At 39.0% G+C, this 19040-nt stretch overlaps 1 pseudogene; it reads left to right on the top strand.

Moving 5' to 3' along the window:
• LOC111818251 lies at nucleotides 1–1080 on the top strand (annotated as a pseudogene).
• Nucleotides 1081–19040: the final 17960 nt, after the last annotated feature.

Raw genomic sequence — 19040 nt, 5'->3', positions numbered from 1 at the left:
ATGTCTGGGCACCTACTGGAAGGTGTCACCTGCGTGGTCACCAACCGGTTCGACCAGTTATTTGAGGACGGATGGGACAGACCCCTTCGAGGTGTCGAAGGCAGCTGAGAACAAGAAAAAGAAGCTGGTGAGGGCAGCTCCGGGGACTCGCAGGCCAAGAGCGCGGCTCAGGCTGCGGCTCAGGCCAGCTGCACCCCACCACGGTGGGCAAGCAGCTGCTAAGGAGCCCAGAAGGTCCGCAGGACCCCGCTGCAGCCCAGCGACCACGCGGTGAACAAGAAAGGAGACAGCCGCGGGCGGCGCTGAGGAAAGTAGGAATAAGATACGTTAGAAGGAGACCTGATCAGCAACATCGGGGGAAGGGACAATAATCAATAGGAGACCGGTCGGCGGCCACCTTGTGAAAGAATATTGGAAAAAACCACTTGAAGAAAAGGGTGGAGAATTTTCAGACAGACCCATTATTGACCGGCCTATTTGAGAGCCTGGTGGCCTTGGGACAAGGCTAGGTGGCGGTGGCCGTGGTCGTGGCTGTGGCCGTGGCCGTGGCACGAGCAGAAGAGGTGGGCTGGATGCTCGTGGCAAGCGTGGACTTGGTAGGCAGAGCGGAAGCGATCAATCTTCCTTTTCACATTACAGTGGCCTGAAGCATGTGGACAACCAAAGAGGCAGCAGATCTCGCAGCTGGAGAACTGTCACGGTGAATTAGCTGACTTGGGCCAATCAAATGTCACTCAGGAGTCACCTGCAGGGGCAGCGCGGCCCGCGGCAGACGCTGCAAACGAAGACAAGGAAGTTGAGGAGGTTGAGGAAGGGGGTTGAAAAGGGAAAACCGGACAAGTGGGAGGCGATTCAAAATAAAGACCGGGCAAAAGTAACATTTAATACCCGGAATCCAAACGAAGAACGACATCGCGTCTCAGCTGGAGATCAACTTTGGAGACCTCGACCGCCTGGGACATAGTGGTAGGCGAGGTGGCCGTGGGCGCGGGGGCGTGCGAACCGCGGCAGCAGGACAGACAAATGGGGCGCTCTGTCCCAGATGTGGACGCCTCGGGGGCCTTCCCAGCTCTGGCCTAACTAGACGCCCCGAGATGCCCAGTTCCTGGGCGGACCCTCTTGTTCAAAGCTTTGTGCATGTTTAAGGATCCCAAACAACTAAGAAATTAAAACAAACAAACAAACAAACAAAAAAGACTCACTCATACCATTCACACCTAAAGACTGAATTTTATCTGTTTTGAAAATGAACTTCTCTCGCTACACAGAAGTTAACAAGTATGGTAGTCAGTTTTGTATTTAGAAACGTACTGGTAGCTGGGGTGTTTTCATAATTTTCAGAGATTATGCATTCTTCACGAATACTTTTGTATTGCTGCTTGCATATATGCATTTCCAAGCTTGAAATATAGGTGTGAACAGTGTGCACCAGTTTAAAAGCTTTCACTTCATTTGCGTTTTTTTAATGAAGGACTTAGGTGTTCCCCCAATTACAAATGGTAACTATTGGACGTACTATTTTCACACATGGTCAACTAGGACATGTAAACTTTGCTTTGTCAGGTTTTATGCTGTGTGGAATACTACTTAATTCTTTAAAACTTTCAAAAAATATATGATGGGTCTGATTTTTTTTTTTTTTTCAATTCTTAGGGACTAACTGGCTAAAACTGTTATGCTCTGTTGGCTGTCTTTGCACTTTGTTAGTGATTTCCTTTGGTGTGCGAAGCTTTTTAACAGGATGAGATTTCTGTTGCTGATTCTTTGTGAGAGTCACTGTTTGATCAAGGTTTTGCTCATGTCATCTTTGCCTACACTTTTCCTAGAAGTATTCAAGAGTTCTACCGATTTTTTCTTTCAGCAGGTTTATTGTTTCTGTTTTAATATTTAGATCTTTGATCCATTTTGATTTTGGTTTAGTGCATGGTGATAGACATGCATCTAATTTTAGTCCTCAACATGTAGAAAGCCAGTTTTTTCAGAATCTTTTATTTAAAGAGGCTACCTTTCTTCCAGTGAACATGTTCGGTCCCTTTGTCAAACATAAAAAGGTTTGGAGTTGTTTCTGCATTGTCTAATCTGTTAAACTGATCCTCAGGTCAGGTTTTGTTTTGTTTTGTTTTGTTTTTGCCAGGACCATGCTGTTTTCATCACAGTAGCTTTGTAGTATAATTTCAAGGATGGGATCGTGATGCCCCCTGCCTTGCCATTGTTGCTGAGAATTGTTTATGCTATTCCAGTTCTCTTCTGGTTACAAATTAATTTTTGGAATGCCTTCTCTATATCTATGAAGTATGCTAATAGTATTTTGATTAAGACTGCATCAAATAACACTAATAATTTGGGATCTATGGCCATTTTCACTATGCTGGTTCTTCCTATCTAAGAGAAAGGAGTATTTTTCTATTTTCTTGTGTCTTCTTCAATCGCTTTTTCAGAGTACTACAGTTTTTGATGTAGAGGTCTTTTACTTCCTAGATTGATTTTGAGGTATTTTATGCTATAGTGAAGGGTGTAGCTTTTCTCATTTGTCTCTCAGTGAGTTTGTTATTCATGTAAAGGAAAGCAATTGAATTTTGAGTGTTGACTTTGCATCCAGCTATGCTACTGAATTTGCTTATTAAGAGGTCTTTTGGGGTCTTCTATGTAGAATTTTTTTTCATCCACCAATAATGATAATTTAACTTTGTCTTTTCCTATCATTACTCTTATTATTTCCTTCTCTTGTCTAATTGTGCTGGCTGTTTCCAGAACAATGTTTAACAAGAGTGGGGGCAGTGACTATCCTTGTCTTGTTCTTGATTTTATTTTTTAATTTTTTTAATATTTTTTTGTGTGGAACCAGGGATTCAACTCAGGCCCTAGCACTTGCCAGGGAAGCACTTATTCTACTGAGCCATCTCCCCAACCTTGTTCCTGATTTTAGAGTGAGAGCTTTCAGCTTTTGCCCATTTAGTAGGATTTTGGCTGTTTATTTGTCATAGATGGCTTTTATCAAATTGAGATAGACTATCTATTCCAGTTTTTGTTAGGGTTTTTATCATGAATGAGTGTTAGACTTTGTCAAATGCTGTTTCTGCATCTACGGAGATGATCATGTGGCTTTTGTCTTTGGTTCTGTTAATATGGTGTATTACATTTATTGTGTATCTCAAGCCATCTCTGCACCTCTCTGGTGAATCCTACTTGGTCATGGTATATAATGTTGATGATTTAGGACATTGTTTGTCTGGTTCTTATTGTGCATTTTTGCATCCATGTAATCTTATAAGATGGAAAACACAAAAGAAATGGACAGATTTATAGATAAATATAAATTGAAAAAACCAAATCAAAGACACCAAAATTCTAAATAATGTCAATGAAATTTAAAGTGTAATGAAAAGCATTCCAACAAAGGAAAGCCCAGGTCCTCATGGATTCACTCCTGAATTCTGCAAGAAATGCAGAGAAGATCTAATGCTACTGATGATGAAACTCTCCAATGGAATTAAAAGAGAAGTAACACTCCCAAGTTCATTCCTGAAGGCAAGTATTACCCTGATACCAAAATCAGAAAAGGACTCAAATAAAAATGAAAACTATAGGCCAATCTCCCTAGAAATATTCTTATTGCAAAGATGTATATATCCCTCAATGGACCGTTTCAAACAATGTTTGGCAGTGAAATATTTTAGACAAATATTATATCTTTCTCAATTAAAAGTTTTTCATTAAAGAAATGAAATGCATCCATTCAGTAGACTAATTTAACCAAGAATGAGTGAACAATCTTGGGTGGCAGCATACTTGGATCTACAGGAAACCCTCCAGAGACAAGAAATTGGCAAGGAGACTTTAAAAACACATCTGTTTTTCACATTAGAAACCTGGTTCACTGGCCCCTCAAAAAAGCAACTCACACCACATTTTGCTTTAGCAAATAGCAAGATCTAAAGGTTAGATCAACAAACGTGACTCCAAGGAACTCATGGCTGTTGCACTTGGAAGACTGATACGCAAGCCAGTACAAGTCCCCATCCCTCTGCCAAGTGGTGCTCTGTGCTCCTTCCCTGATAATCTTTTTTTTTTAAGAATACAAAATAGTGACAGAAAAAAAAACATTAGAAAAGATACAAGATTTCACTAAACAAAGTAATAAGAATTAGGAGCAGTTAATGTTTAAAAAAAACACTCTTTTACTTGATTTTTTTCTTCCTCTTGAATTTCTTATAACTTCTTTGTTATTGTTTTGGTTTTTTTTTTCTTTAAATAAATCTTACACATTTATATCTGGTAATCTGAACAACTAATTTGAAAATAGCATCATATAACGCAGCAACCATTCCCTGATAATCTTGATTTCCCTGTATCTTTTTTAAACTTGGGGTCCAGGAGGTTCAACAAAAATCAAGAATTTGTGACAGAATGAATTAACTAATTGAGAACTGTGCTTCACTGTATTATTGTATTGAAACATTTGACTGTATGGATAAGAGAAAGCATTCCGTAAGAAAAGAATGGAAGACTGGACCAAAGTCAGAGCTCTCGTAGGCAGACTGAGCACCAGGGCCCACTTCTCTCTCATTGGGTGGATGCGCAAGGATGCAGAGACAGCTGGAAGGGTGGGAAAACAAAATATTTTTATAATCATGTATAAATTAACCCTAGGCCATCTCTCTATTTTAATTTCCCCTCTTTCTTCCCTCCAAATCTCTCGCATTATGCTCATGCCAGTATAAAAAAGGACTGTGGAAGGAAATTAAGAATGAATCTTCTTTGAATATGTACACACTTGAACAGTTATGTAGTCAAGAGTACTAAGCCATGCTAGAGGAGGCCCTCCACATGGTATCGATCTTATGTGACAGCATGGCTTAAGAAGAGAAAGAGGAGCAGAAGGAGGAAGAGGGAGAGGACAAGAAGAAAAGAAAGAAGAGAAAAAGATGGTGGTGATGGTGGAAGAGGAGGAGGAGGAGACAAGGGAGGAGGAGAAGTCCGGCACTAGGCTAGCTCTTTCCTCATCTACTTGTGGCTACCTGCTTTAGTCATCCTTGATCAATGAATAGGAGAGTTATCTTTTAAGGATTTGGAGCATCAGAAATTCTATTATTTATCTGTCTATCTATCTATTTATCTATCTTAAAATTATTTTTAACCATGTTGGAAATGTGAGGCACAACACTGAATAGAACAACATGTAGTCACTAGTTTCATGAAGAACACTTAGGAACATAGATAGGCATATACAATTACAATAAAATCAAAGCTTGTTTTCTCAGAAATGGAGGAAAAAGATACAGTGGGCACGCAATGGAAGGCAATATCAAAATTTGTCTTTGGGAAACTCCTACAAGACAGATCAAAAAAAGCAGATTTTGAGTCTTAAGGGTAAGTAGAAGTTTTATAAGAGTTGACAGTATTTATTAACATTTTAAAACTTTATCCTTATAATTCTGTCATATATAATAACCAATTCCTTAGGTGAGAGAACTGAGATTCAGACATATTGCCTAAGGTCAACCCTAAGAAGGTAGAAGAGCTGGGACTTGAAATCAAGTCAATCTGACTTTAAAATGTTCATTTTTCTCAAGGGAAAACTGCCTCTTCCTAAAAGTATGTTTTTAATCAAATGCCTATACTTTGTCTTGATGTTCATATTTTTTCTCTTTTATAACTGCTCTTTGTATTCATTTTAATCTAACTTTTCTTTTATAAAGAATCTGGTAAGAAGCAAATCTGAGGAAATACCTTTATGGTTTATCTAAGCATTCACTATAAATATGACCCAGGACCCTCCATCAACCAACTTAGCAATGGTTTTGAATGAAATAGCTCATTTCACAAAGCCAAGCCTACCTGGTGGTGTCAAGGCAAATTTTACTTACCCCATTTTTCTATGTGAGAGCACCAATGCCTAAAAATTGATTTCATAAGACTATTGCCTATAATCAAAGAAAATACAGAACATAAACTGCAACCCTTTTTTCCTGCTTCCCAAGAAACTAGCCACTCAAATGTCCTCTTATATCATGAGGTCTACAACATAGGATTTGTTGAATTTGACAAATTTTAAAAGAAATACAGTGAAAATATGGTTCCATTCTCTCAACTATTCATATAACTTCACACTGAGGTTTACATTTGTGTGTTATTTTCAAGTAATTTTTCCAGGCCCCCAAACTCATTTAGATCTTTCTCAGTGGATAAGGAGCTACTCTTTCTCTCAATATTGACTAGCACCTCCAGATCAACAGTGACTTCATATCTTGGAAAATGATACAAACACCCAGGAGCTTAGTGTGATCCTAGATTATCATATAAGTATTAAAATAATGAGTGTCAAGTCTTAGTTGCATGAGCATTTTTGAAACTTCTAACAAAAGATTTCTTTAAGATATTTTATAGGTAGTGTGCCTAGGGAGAGTCACTTGGAGAGAAAACATTCTCTCAGGCTTTCACAGAGAGCACACTGGCCAAGCAATGGCTGTGACTCATCCACATGGGTGACACTGACAAAGGTTCTACAATCTGAGGTACAGGATCTCAGGATAAATCCTGAGGGGATTTCACTGACCTTATCAGACCCAAAAGATACAACTCTTGTTGCATAGGTCTTGCTTTATCTTGGTCTTAACCATCCAGCAGAAAAGTATAAAAACAAAATATAAGAAGCAAAGCCATGCTGTTATGTTGGGCTGTAGAGGACTCAGGTCAACAATTTTTGACATTGCCGATCAAGAGGAAGACCCAATACTATTATGGGTTACTGGACTCTTTTAGAATATTTTGCTGAGTTTACACACCTATAATATTCAAATAATGGAACTTAACCAAAAAAGGGTATACAGATGAATGTCCATTTTGTATCTGTGTATTCAAAGTGGTTAGTATAGATATATAGTTACTTTCTCTTAATGAATAGAGGGATTTGTTCTAATGGTGTTTGTAAATAGGATATGATGTCTGCATCTTGTACAGCAATTAACCACTAGGAAGAATGTATGCAATTTGTTAATTATTGAAACTGTCCTACCAATTTGATTTGATACTGTCTCATTGCTATTTGTTTATCAAAATTACGGGGGAAAAAAAAGATGTTTTATAGGGATGTGTATTTTCTTTGCACTTGATGACAAAATTCTAATACATAAAAAAGTAAAGATGACCCTTTTAGTCATCCAGGATAGCCTATAACTCCAAGTAGGCAGGGAAGAATAGAATGATGAAGAAGACAACTGGAGTGCAATGCCAGGCTTTACCCTCTTCTTCTTTCTCTTCCTCTTTCTTCTTCTCCTCCTCCCCTTGTCTTCTGCTGCTCCCCCTCTTCCTCTATCTGGTCCTTCCTTTCCTTCTTTTGGGCCTAGCTGTCATATAAATTAAGATTGATGGGGCTGGAGAGATGGCTCAGTGGTCTAAAGCACCTACTTGAAACAAGCTTGGCAAAGCACAGGGACCGCGGTTCGATCCCCCAGCACCACATGCCAGCCAGCCGCGCCCCCTGGTGGGCTGAGCTGGCCACACACACACAAAAAATAAATAAATGTTTAAAAAAATAAAAAAAATTAAAAAAAAAAAAGATTGATGTCAACATGGTGGTATATCTCCTATAGTATAGTTTAGAACTCATGACTGAAAAACTTAACCCCCTTCAATCTACTCTCAAGCTGTGGCTTGACAACACCCCAAGATACTCCTCTCCCTACATCCACCAAAACAAGAACCCGGACTTCATCAAGCCCAGTCCAAACCAGATAGAGAAAACACTGGCAGATGACTACTGGCCCCAGCCACCCATGATTTCATGAGAGAGCAAGTGTAGCAACGGGCAGATAGCACTTTCTGTAACCACCTGGGCAGTGCTTTCCACAACAGGCCCAAAACCTTCCCACCAACTAAGACTGCCCATGGCAGCAGCGTCCTAACTCAGCTTCCCATGCCAAGCTCCAATCTAGCTTTCTTAGAACTACAGTATATACACTATACAACAGTACATACACTTAGTACTACAGGATTATATGCCAAGTAATCCAAATCTGCTTAGACTAGGATATGATGATGAGTGTATGACTCCCACGTACTTCTCAGGTACTCCGAAGTCAGCTACCATTTCTTGTTTCTCTTTTCTTTTCAGGCTCAACACTCAGGGCCCTGTGCATACTGGTGCAGCGCTCTATCCCTGAGATTACCACCCTATCCCCGGCTATCATTTTTCATACCTTAGGAGCATCAACCCTTCACTGAGTCTTCTCTACACCCACCCTCACAAATGTTTTATTTAATTCCCCGAACTGTGCATTCCTCATAAGTTTTCTACCTCTGCATTGCATCTGTACCATTCTACACTTCCATGTTGCTACTGCTTACCAGGATCACAACCCTTCATCTTATATTTCAGAATTGTGTCGCCCTCAGAAATAACTTTAACCTCCAAATGATCACTCATACAACAATGCAGGTTCAAAATTTATTAATACTCTTTAAGGTTCAGTGTACCGGGAAATAGCAAGAATCAACAAATGAAGGCGATCGGTCATCATCCACTGGGCAGCAGCATCAAGAGAAGGAGGTGTCCACGTGTGAACCAGAGGGAAGAAGGCAAACTGAGGTGGAAGAAAGAGAGAAAGACAGATATGGGAAAAAGAGAAGAAGAAAACCTCTGGGCCAAAATCCAGCCTCAGTGTGTTTAGAGGGGGAAGCTGGGCTGCTCCGAGCCAGTGGAAACTTTAAGCCCAAGGTCTAGCAGACACACCCACCATCTTGGGGGAGGCTTGGGCACCCTGAGGGAGGCACTGCGCTCTCACTACTATTCCTTCAATTTCTGCAGCAGCCAGCCCACAGAAGTAGGCTGCCAATCCCTCATGCCCCCCACTGACAAAAGGAACAGTGTGAGTGGGATATTTGCAAACCAGGGCATTGGAGAAACTGGAAACTGGAGAGTGGTGTAAGAGAGGATCCGGATGGTCTCTTGGGAAACTTGTTAGCAAACACACCTTCGTGCTTAGGGACCCAGACCTGAGAACTAAAGAAACTTTCATTCATAGGTGGCCTGAGTGAGCAGTGTCTGTGAGCAACGGGACCTGGGAAGAGAAGAGGCAGGGCCAAGCCTTCCTCAAACTCTGGGCCACTTGGGGTTCCCTCTACCCTTCCCAGAAGATGCTAAATACAGTGAGGGCTCCGCCAAGTTGGGGGTATAAAAGCAATGTTTTGAGGAGAATGAACAAGGAAGGACTGTGGGCTCTGAGACAGAGAGTGGTGCCATGGCCAGAGGGCATCCAGCCACGCACTAGGCAGAAGGTGTGGAGCGAAAATGCAGGGGCAGTTTCAGGGTTCACCTCACAAAGAGCAGTGCAGGGATTGGCGGGGCCCTAGAACAAGGAGGCAGACACGTGGGTGCTGGGCCAACTGCCCTGTGTCTTCCTCTATTCAAAATTAAGTGAGGCAGTAGGATCACGGGAAAGAAACAAAGCCTTACAGTTAGCCATGCCCAATGCAGTTTACAGCCAGGCAGCAGGCCCAGAGGGCCACTGGACCAACAACTGGCCGTGCTCTCTGGCAGATGGAGGAGCAAATCAGGGGGAGGGACAGCTCAGAGACCTGCACCAAGACAGAGACTGTGCTGCCACAGGACTGAAGATGTTTCTATTCTGATTGCTTTTTTTTTTTTTTTTTTTTTTTTTTTTTTTTTTTTTTGCTACTGCATGGATTTTTATTGTCACTGTTTTTTTTTTTTTTATTTTTATTTTTTTCTTCTCTTTTCTCCTCTCCCTCTCTTTCATTTGTCTTTATACTCCCTCTCCTTCTTTCCTCCTCTCATCTAGCATATATAATTATTTTCATTATTATTACATTAAAACCTTGGCTTGCAAGCATAATTTGTTCCAGAAACATGCTTGTAATCCAAAGCATTTGTATATCAAAGCGAATTTATCTGTAAGAAATAATGAAAACAGATGATTTTTTCTACAACCCATAAATATTCCTATAAAAATGATTATGATAGTGTGGTATAATACAAAGTAATGAAGAAAATAGAAAGTGTAGAGAAAAGTTTTCTAAAAATTAACCTACAGTCACTTTTGCAAATTATCATTGCTGATATGAGGGAGACCAGAGAAAAAGGGTTATTGTGTAGGATGACCATTATATACTATAATACTTACATTGCAAGACGAAACTCATTTCAAGTCAAAATTTTTTAGAAATGTTCCTCATCTTGCAGAACACTGGCAGAAAAAGTTACAATCGCTGGTTTTACTATATATATACACTGATATCTCAGTTCATTCCAAATTTATGCCCAAGAAACCAGAAAGTTCAAAAACTGAATACATTTTCCCATAAAAAGTAATGGAAAAACCACATAATTTGTTCTATGGCCCAAATTTATACTTGTAAATTTACTTTTCTAGGACCTTAAAAAATTTCACAATGACTTTCTTTTTTCTTTCACTTTGGTGGCTGGCACAGTTTTCCACTTAGCTTTATTACTGGTATCACTAATTTTCTTTGGAACCATGATTATGATATTTAACACAAATGCAGTGCAAAAAAATCACAGTGATGAATGTTTTAATGTACTACCATAAGCATCTTATCTTGTTCGGGCAAGAGCGGAGCTTAGAGAGGAGTGTCGCCCCTTTGTGTCCATGGTGAGATGCGAAGTGTGACTCATACTTGCCCATTTTGTCTTCTTTTTCCCCAGGTCTTCTCTTTCCACATGACAGTCTACCTGTTAGTAGCAGTACAGTACAGTCTGTGTGGGACAATGAAGAAAGGGTGAACTTGTAAAAACAAGTATTAATGTATATAAATGACATATGGCTGGACTTTGCGATGCTGCTAGGGATTCTGTACCACAGCAACCTGGTCTAGTCCCAGGAAACAGAGTAGGTGAAAGATGGAGATAAATATCCAAGTCTAAGCAAAGCCAAGATCACGTCACTAGAAAGCAGACACTCTGAGACAGCCATATGAGCAACACAATCTTTCCACTCTAATTAATCCTCAACCTCAGCACAAATAATACAATAGAAACACAACAGAACAAGACAAAAACGCCTCTAAGAACTTCCAAGCCCCACAAAACTAATAGGGTACTGAGAGTGAGGAAATGAAGAACCAAATGGCAGAATTGTACAAAATGATTTTTAAAAAGAAATCTTTTTTCTTTTTAAGGGAAGGGTCTACAGGGTGTTTAGGGTCTCACTACTAGATCGAACTCATAGTAATCCACCTGTTTACAGCCTCCCAAGAGCTGGGATTACAGACGCACGCCACCACGCCCAGTCTCAATTGCTGTCTCAGTGCGCCCCGGGGGTGGGGCCAGTATGGCAGGCCTGGGCATCAGACCCCCGCCCCTGTGCCTGCTTGTAGGATCTTTAATCTGCTGAGCTATTTGACCAGCCATAACAATCTTAAAAAAAAAAAAAAAAAAAAAAGATCAAATAAGGTTCCAGCAAGCTCAGAGGTGATACAACTAAACAGATAATGGATTCAATAAGCATAATGACCAGTGCGCTTAAAGCAGGCACAAATAAAAAGCTAACTGAGCTAACCGAAATGATACAAAACAATATACCAAAGAATCAGAGTCTGTGAAAAAGTACTACCAGAAATCTAAGAGATAAAACCCTATGAAAAACACAAGCATCAGAAATTACCAATGTGAGCACAGCGCATCAGAACGGACTGAAATGGGGGCTGGCCAAATAGCTCAGTGGATTAAAGCATCTACAAGCAGGTGCAGGAGCTGGAGGCTCAATCCCCGGGCCTGCCGTGCCAGGCCCTGCCCCCGGCACATGCCTGTAATCCCAGCTCTTGGGAGGCTGTAAACAGGCGGATCACTATGAGTCTGATCTAGTAGTGAGACCCTGAACACCCCGTAGACCCTTCCCTAAAATACAAAAAAAAAAAAGAACTGACTGGCAGAGCTGATGCAGGTGACCATACACCAAAAGCCCTTAAGGGGAAGGGATTATGGGAAATGGAGCCAAGAGCTGCTAGAAGACACAAAGGCTACACTAACATTAATTGGAATCAAAAGAAAACATGCATAGCAATAAATAAATAAATAAATACCTATTTACAGAAAGCATAGAAGAAAACTTTCTAAGCATGGGGGGAAGCTGATTACACAAGTAAACAATGCATATAGAACCCTAAGGAGCCATGACCAGAAAATAACTTCAGCACAACACACCATAGTTAAAATCCCAGATGGGGCCGGCAAGACAGCTCAGCAGACTAAAGCACCTTCTTAGGCAAGTGCAGGGACCACAGTGCCATCCCAGGCACCACATGCCACACCAGACCCACCCCCAGGGCAGGGCGAGCCAGCCAGCGTCGGAGCATAGTGGTGCAGGCCTGTAAAGCGCTGGGCAGGCTGAAAGTAGAAGGATCGCCATGAGTCCAAGTTGCATAGTGAGACTCTGCATCAACCACATACATAAAAAAAAAAAAAATGAAGTCCACACAAGAGAATATCTTAAAAGTTATTAGAGAAAAAGCAACAAATCACTTATAAAGGTAAAACCACTACAATTACTGCAGGACTTTTCAACACACATTTTGAAGGCCAACAGCTTGGAATGAAGTATTCTAACCCCTAAGAGAAAACAGTGCTCAACCCAGACTAATATGTCCTGTACAATTACCAGTCAGAACTAGTGGAAAAACAAGGGCCTTTCATGACAAAGAGAATCTTAAGAAATTCCTGACCACTAAAACAGCTCTCCAAAACATTCTCAAGGATAACCTAGACCAGTGATGGTGAACCTACTACAGCTTTAACGATGCACACAGCCCACTGTGGCATTCATGGAGGCTCACGACCACTGCCCTAGACAGAGATAATGAATCACTGATGCCAGAAAACCTAATGGAATGAAAACATCAAGCAAGTAACTAATTAATCCAAAAAGAAGAGAGAGGAAGGTATCAGCAACAGAAAAACAACACAATGACGGTAACGAATAATAACTTTTCTCAGTGGCACAGTACCTACCTAGCAAGCACAAGGTCCTGAGTTTGATTTCTTGTACAATAATAACAATAACAATGACTCTCAATAATACCTTTCAATAATGGCTCTCAATCTAAATTGTCTCAGCTCCCCAATCAAAAGATGCAATTGGAGAAGACTGAATCAAAAAGCCAAGCCCAGCTTCTCCACCCTTGTGCTCTTGCTACTTTTGCTGTTTTCCACATCATGAACTGTTGTCCTCTGCCCTGGGACACCCTGCCTGAGAACCAGCCAAGTATGGCTTGAAACTTCCACACACTGTGAGTTAAATCTTTCCCCTTTAAAAAAAAAAAAAGTAAAATCCAATTGAATGCTACATACAAGAGACATATTTAATTATATACATACAAGAAAACAGTATTCCATATAACAAGAGCTATTTTCCCACAAACTGGCCTTCAAGCCAAAAGTGATTAGAGACAAAGATGTTCAGTACATATTGGCAGCTACGAACAAATATGGCAAAAATGAACAAATCACCAGGAAAAGATAACATATATGCACCAAATATATATGCAGCAAATACCAGTGTACCAAATTTCATAAAATGAATACTACTGGACACAAAAGATCAGAAAAACATTTAATACAATCATAGTGGTAGAACTCAGTACTCCACTATCACATATAAACTGGACAAAAGAGTCAACAAAGAAATACCGGAGTTGAGCCACACCTTTAAACAAAAGGACTGGCTAGCTTCTGCAGTATCCTTCCAAATAGCAACAAAATACTCATTCTTCTCAGGGGAATACAAACTTTCTCCAAGATAGATCACATATCGGCCCATAAAGCACACTTTTAAAAGAATCAGGACTGTCACATGCATATTATCAGATCATGTGCAATGAAAGTAGAAATCAATGGCCAAAGACACCACAGAAATTATACAAAGACATAGAGATTAAATAATATACTCCTGAATAATCAATGAATCATAGAAAAAAATAAAGTTTTAAGATTCAAGCAATAATACAAATGCAGGGTTGGCCAAATAGCTCAGCAGATTAAAGTGCCTGCAAGCAGGTACAGGGACCAGGGGTTCAATCCTCATTCCTGCTGTGCCACTCTCAACCCCAGGGTGCTGAGACAGCAATTGAGACTGGGCGTCATGGCGCATACCTGTAATCCCAGCTCTTGGGAGGCTGTAAACAGGTTGATCACTACATGTCCCATCTAGTAGTGAGATTGTGAACACCCTGTAGACGCTTCCCTAAAATCCAAAAAAAAAAAAAAAAAGCAACATACCAGAGTCTGTGAAACACAATGAAAACCTTCCCAAGAGCTGTTAATGTCTACATCAGAAAAACAAAATAAGCTCAAACAACTAACCTAATAATGCATCTCAAGGTTCCAGAAAAACAAAAACTGTTCAAATTTAAGCTGGTACAGAGACGAGAAGTATAAAGTTCAGAGTGGGAGTTAATGAATTGAGGCTAACCAAATAATACAGAGTTAATGAATTAAAGAACTAATTCTTTGAAAGAATGAAATAGACATATCCATACACAAACTTACCAAAAGAGGAAAGAAAAGACCCAAATTAATATAATTAGAAATGAAAAAGGCAAAATCACAATACATGTTACCAAAATCCAAAAAATTATTAGTAATTATTTTGAAAACTTGTATTTAAAAATGTATGTATGTATGTATGTATGTATATATGTATGTATTTATTTGTTACTAGGTCACTACACAGTTCAGACTTGTGGTGATCCTCCTGTCTCTGCCTCCCCAGAACTGGGATTACAGGTGTGCACCACCACTTCCAGTGTCAGGGCAGCACAGTGCACCAGGGGACCAGGGGTTGGCATGGCATGCAGTACTGGGGATTGAACTCAGGGTCCTTGCACTTGCCAGGCAGGTGCTTAGACCACTGAGCTATCTCCCCAGCATAAAAACTTGTATTTAAATAAATTGGAGAACTAGAAGAATAGTATATATTCCTAGACATATATGAGTTACTAAAACTGAACAAAGATGATGTGGAAAGTTTGAACAGTCCAAAAAAAGACAATGACATTGAAGCAGTAATAAAAACCTACCAGCTAAATCCATTGGATTCACTGCCAAATTCCATATACTTCAGGGAAAATCTAACACCAATATTCCTCTAACTCTTTAATGAAATTGAAAGGAAGGAGTTGTGAAAACTCTTTCTCAGAAGCTAGCATTACCTTGATTCCAAAAGCAGACAAGAATTGGACAAAAAATGAAAACCACAGGCCAATTTCAATAAACATGAAAGCTAAGTTCCTCAGCAACATATCATGACCACATATCATAGCCATCAGCTTCATTCCAGAAATGCAAATATAGATCAACATACACAAATTAATAAATATAATGCACCTCAAAAGGAGAAGCAATAACAAAATCACGTAATCTTTCAATATAGAAAAAAGCTTTTGACAAAATCAAATCTCAATTAATATGCCAACAGCCTTCTTCACAGAACTATAAAAAATAATCCTGAAATTTAGATAGGATGCAAAAAGGCCCAGCATAGTGAAGGCAATCTTGGGAAGTAAAAGCAAAGCAAAATGCATCACACTCACAGCTTTAAATTACATTACAAAGCTACAGTGATAAGAACAGCTTCATACTGGCACAAAGAAAGGCACGGAATTCAATAGGTTAAAAAAAAAAAAAAGAATAAAGAAGCAGAAACAACCCCAGGTGCATTTGGAAATCTGGTCTTTGACAAAGGGGTCAAAAATATATACTGAAGGAAAGGTAGCCTTGTTAACAAACATTGCTGGGAAAACTGGTTATTCACATGTCCAGATTGAATCTAGACCCATATCTCTCATCATGCACTAAAGTAAAGTCAAGATGGATCAAAGACCACAATATAAAAACACAAACAATTTGCTGGAAATAAAATAGATAAAACCCTGAAAGCATAGGCAAGGACTTTCCAAACAGAGCTCCAATTGCAAGAGAAATAACATCAACAATCAGCAAATGGGATTGTATTAAATTTAAAAGCTTCCACATGGCAAAGGAAACAACCAAAAGAGTGAAGAAAGCAACCTACACGATGGAAGTGTGTTTTGTCACTTGCTCCTCAGAGAATTAATGTCTGGAACAGTGCTGACCAAACTATGATACACATGCACACAGGCTGTTTGTATCACTGAAAATTCTAAGAAATTTGCCATCACTGGTCTAGAATATATAAAGAACCAAAAATACAGCCCCTCCCAATGAAAGACTCAGCAACCATGGCTGAGTCGGGAGGATCCCTGTGAGTCTGAGGCCAAGCTGAGTTCAAGGCCAGCCTGAACTGCATAGTGAAACCCTGTCTCACAAAGACCAAAAAGGATGTGAGGGTGATCTGGCTGCGACACCTGTCACCCATTGATCGACAAGGTTGATTCAGCTTTTCTGGCTGGGCGGGTGTCCCTTTCCACTCTCAATACTCCATCTGTATCCTTCCTGAAGCTGCGCACCCAGTCAAAGAGGACAACCACCCCCGACAGACCAGGACTGTTCCTTGGTCAAAGGTTTACAAGTAGCTGTGCTCCCCTGCTAAACCTCCAAACAAGTTCTCAAGAAGGAAAAAAAAAAAAAGAGGAAAGAAAACTAGAAAAAGAATTACTCCTTGTTTTCTGTAAATTATACTTGTTCTAAAAAAAGAGATAATGCCCAATGATAAATTATTTTTCAAAGGGGATATAAATGAAGAACCATTTTGTATCAGTATATACAAAATAGGATAGATAAACAGCTACTTTCTCTTAATTCAGTGAGAAGAAAAATTTGTACTAATAGGTTTGGACAGGATATCATGTCTGCACCTTGTGCTACAAATAACCACTACGAAGACAACAATACGCAATGTATTAATTATTGAAACTGTCCCTGCTAATCAGTTTTGAAACTGTCTTATTGCTACTTGTTTCTCAATAAAATAAAAAAATTATTTTCAACAACCTTTATCATATCCTTTGTTTGATTTTTTTTATTCTGACCTAATGATAAAACATCTGTAAATTCTCAAACTCCAATGCAGTTAGCTACATCTATTTAAATACCTGATGATTCATGACTTCTATTAAAAATATAAACAAGTTCACTGACAAGGACTAAACCAGAATAGTCTTAAATTGCAGCTATTAAGCATCTTATCCTATTTAATATTAAGAGGGACTTACAAGAATTCAAATGGCCTTTGTTAATAAAGACATTGATTTAACCATTAAAAAAAGAATTACTATTTGATCCAGTTTTACCTCTCCTCAGTATGTTACCAAAAGAATTAAAAGACATGAATACCATGCAACATACCCATATTTATAGCACTGCAGTGCATACCTGCTAAGCTGTGGGAACAGCCCAGATGCTGTCAAAAGACAAATGAATAAAGAAAATGAAATATATATATATGAATATTACTCAGTATTTATAGTTGAATCAAAATCTAAGTAGACTACAATAAAAGTATCGTAGGAACTTAGGAACTGCTAGTTTTCTATCCCAAATATATGCCCTTTAAACTCTCTTTCTGAAAACTAAGACTTCCATGCCTAGACTGGCACCTGCCCACCTAGAACATAGAATGTATTTCAGGCTTTGTGACTGTTAGGCGCAGCCTTGGCGCCAAGTTCTGCTAAGGAGATGTATGCACAAATGCTGCACAGGGACTACCAGGAGCCCCTTCTCGAGGCCCTGAGCAAGTCATGTGCCCTTTTGTCCCCACTCTTCCTGCAGGTATTATGGTTAGAGCTCGTGCAGGCATTTTAGATCATAAGATAAAGGCTAAATGCTGTGAACGGTGAAGCAACGGGATAGAAGATGCAGGTGTCCTATTAATCGTGACCCACCAGAGGCTCCTAGAATATGCCTTATTTACAAGACAGAGAAATGCACTTCTCTGTAGTTTAAGCCACCATTGCTGCAGGGTGTTCAGCTGAATCCAGTCCTGATGAGTACATAGAATGCCTAAGACAAGAGAATGAACAGGGACAGCCAGTGTAAATGTAACAAAGAGGAATGAAATCTTAGATGTCAAAATATCTCTGTAGCTCTTGAAATCAGTGTGGTGACAGCACAGGAATAGACAAAAGGTCAATGGGACCACCCTACATATATAGAGGGACTGAGTGACAAAGTAAACAACGCAAACAATAGAAAGAAAAAATCACTATCATTATGCCCCACTTCACGTCATACTCAAGAATTTATTCCAGATTCATTAAAAGCAACCTAAATATGAAAATACATGGCTACTCTTGCATGCTTATATCTGGTAATCTAAACAACTAATTTGAAGATAACATTATGCAGTACAATAGCCATTGTTGAAATCTTTTTTTTTTGTTTGTTTGTTTAGTGAAATTCTGTACCATTTCTAATGGTTTTTTTTTTTTTACTATTTTGTATTTTCTTTAAAAAGTAAAAATAAAAAATAAATTTAAAAAGAAAATAAATGGCTACAGGAAAAATATAGCCAAATAATATTTTAAATCATGAGAAGTGGCCTTTCAGTAAAACAAGAAACTCAAAAATCATAAAAGGTAATTTTATCATATAAATTAGAATTCTGTATGAAAAATGTACTATATACAAAATTAAAAGATAATGACAGACTTAAGGTAAAGGTTTGCAATACATTTATCAGAGAAAGAATAAAAATCTATAATATATAATGCCTTAATATATATAACATAGGGGCTAGGGAGATAGCTCAGTGGCACAAGCATCTACCTGGCAAGCATAAGGTCATGAGTTCAATCCCCAATACCACACACACAAAAAAATTAAAAATATATACATATATCTTCTGTAAATTAATTTTAAAATTGAATAGAAAAAGGTATACAGTAAATAGGACATTTATAAATATATAATGCTCATAAATAACTATCTGAAAAAACTCAATCTCACTAATGAAGCAACATTATAACCAAATAAAATTTTCTTATTCTTTATATTGGCAAATATTTCTAAAGATTGATAATATTTTGAAAACTTAGTGTACATACTACACTAATAGATGGTAAAATTGTTCTTCTTAAAAAAATGATTT

Source organism: Octodon degus, unplaced genomic scaffold (genome assembly GCF_000260255.1).
Source record: "Octodon degus isolate 3935 unplaced genomic scaffold, OctDeg1.0 scaffold00084, whole genome shotgun sequence".
Taxonomy (NCBI): domain Eukaryota; kingdom Metazoa; phylum Chordata; class Mammalia; order Rodentia; family Octodontidae; genus Octodon; species Octodon degus.
This window is presented reverse-complemented; position numbering and strand designations above follow the sequence as displayed.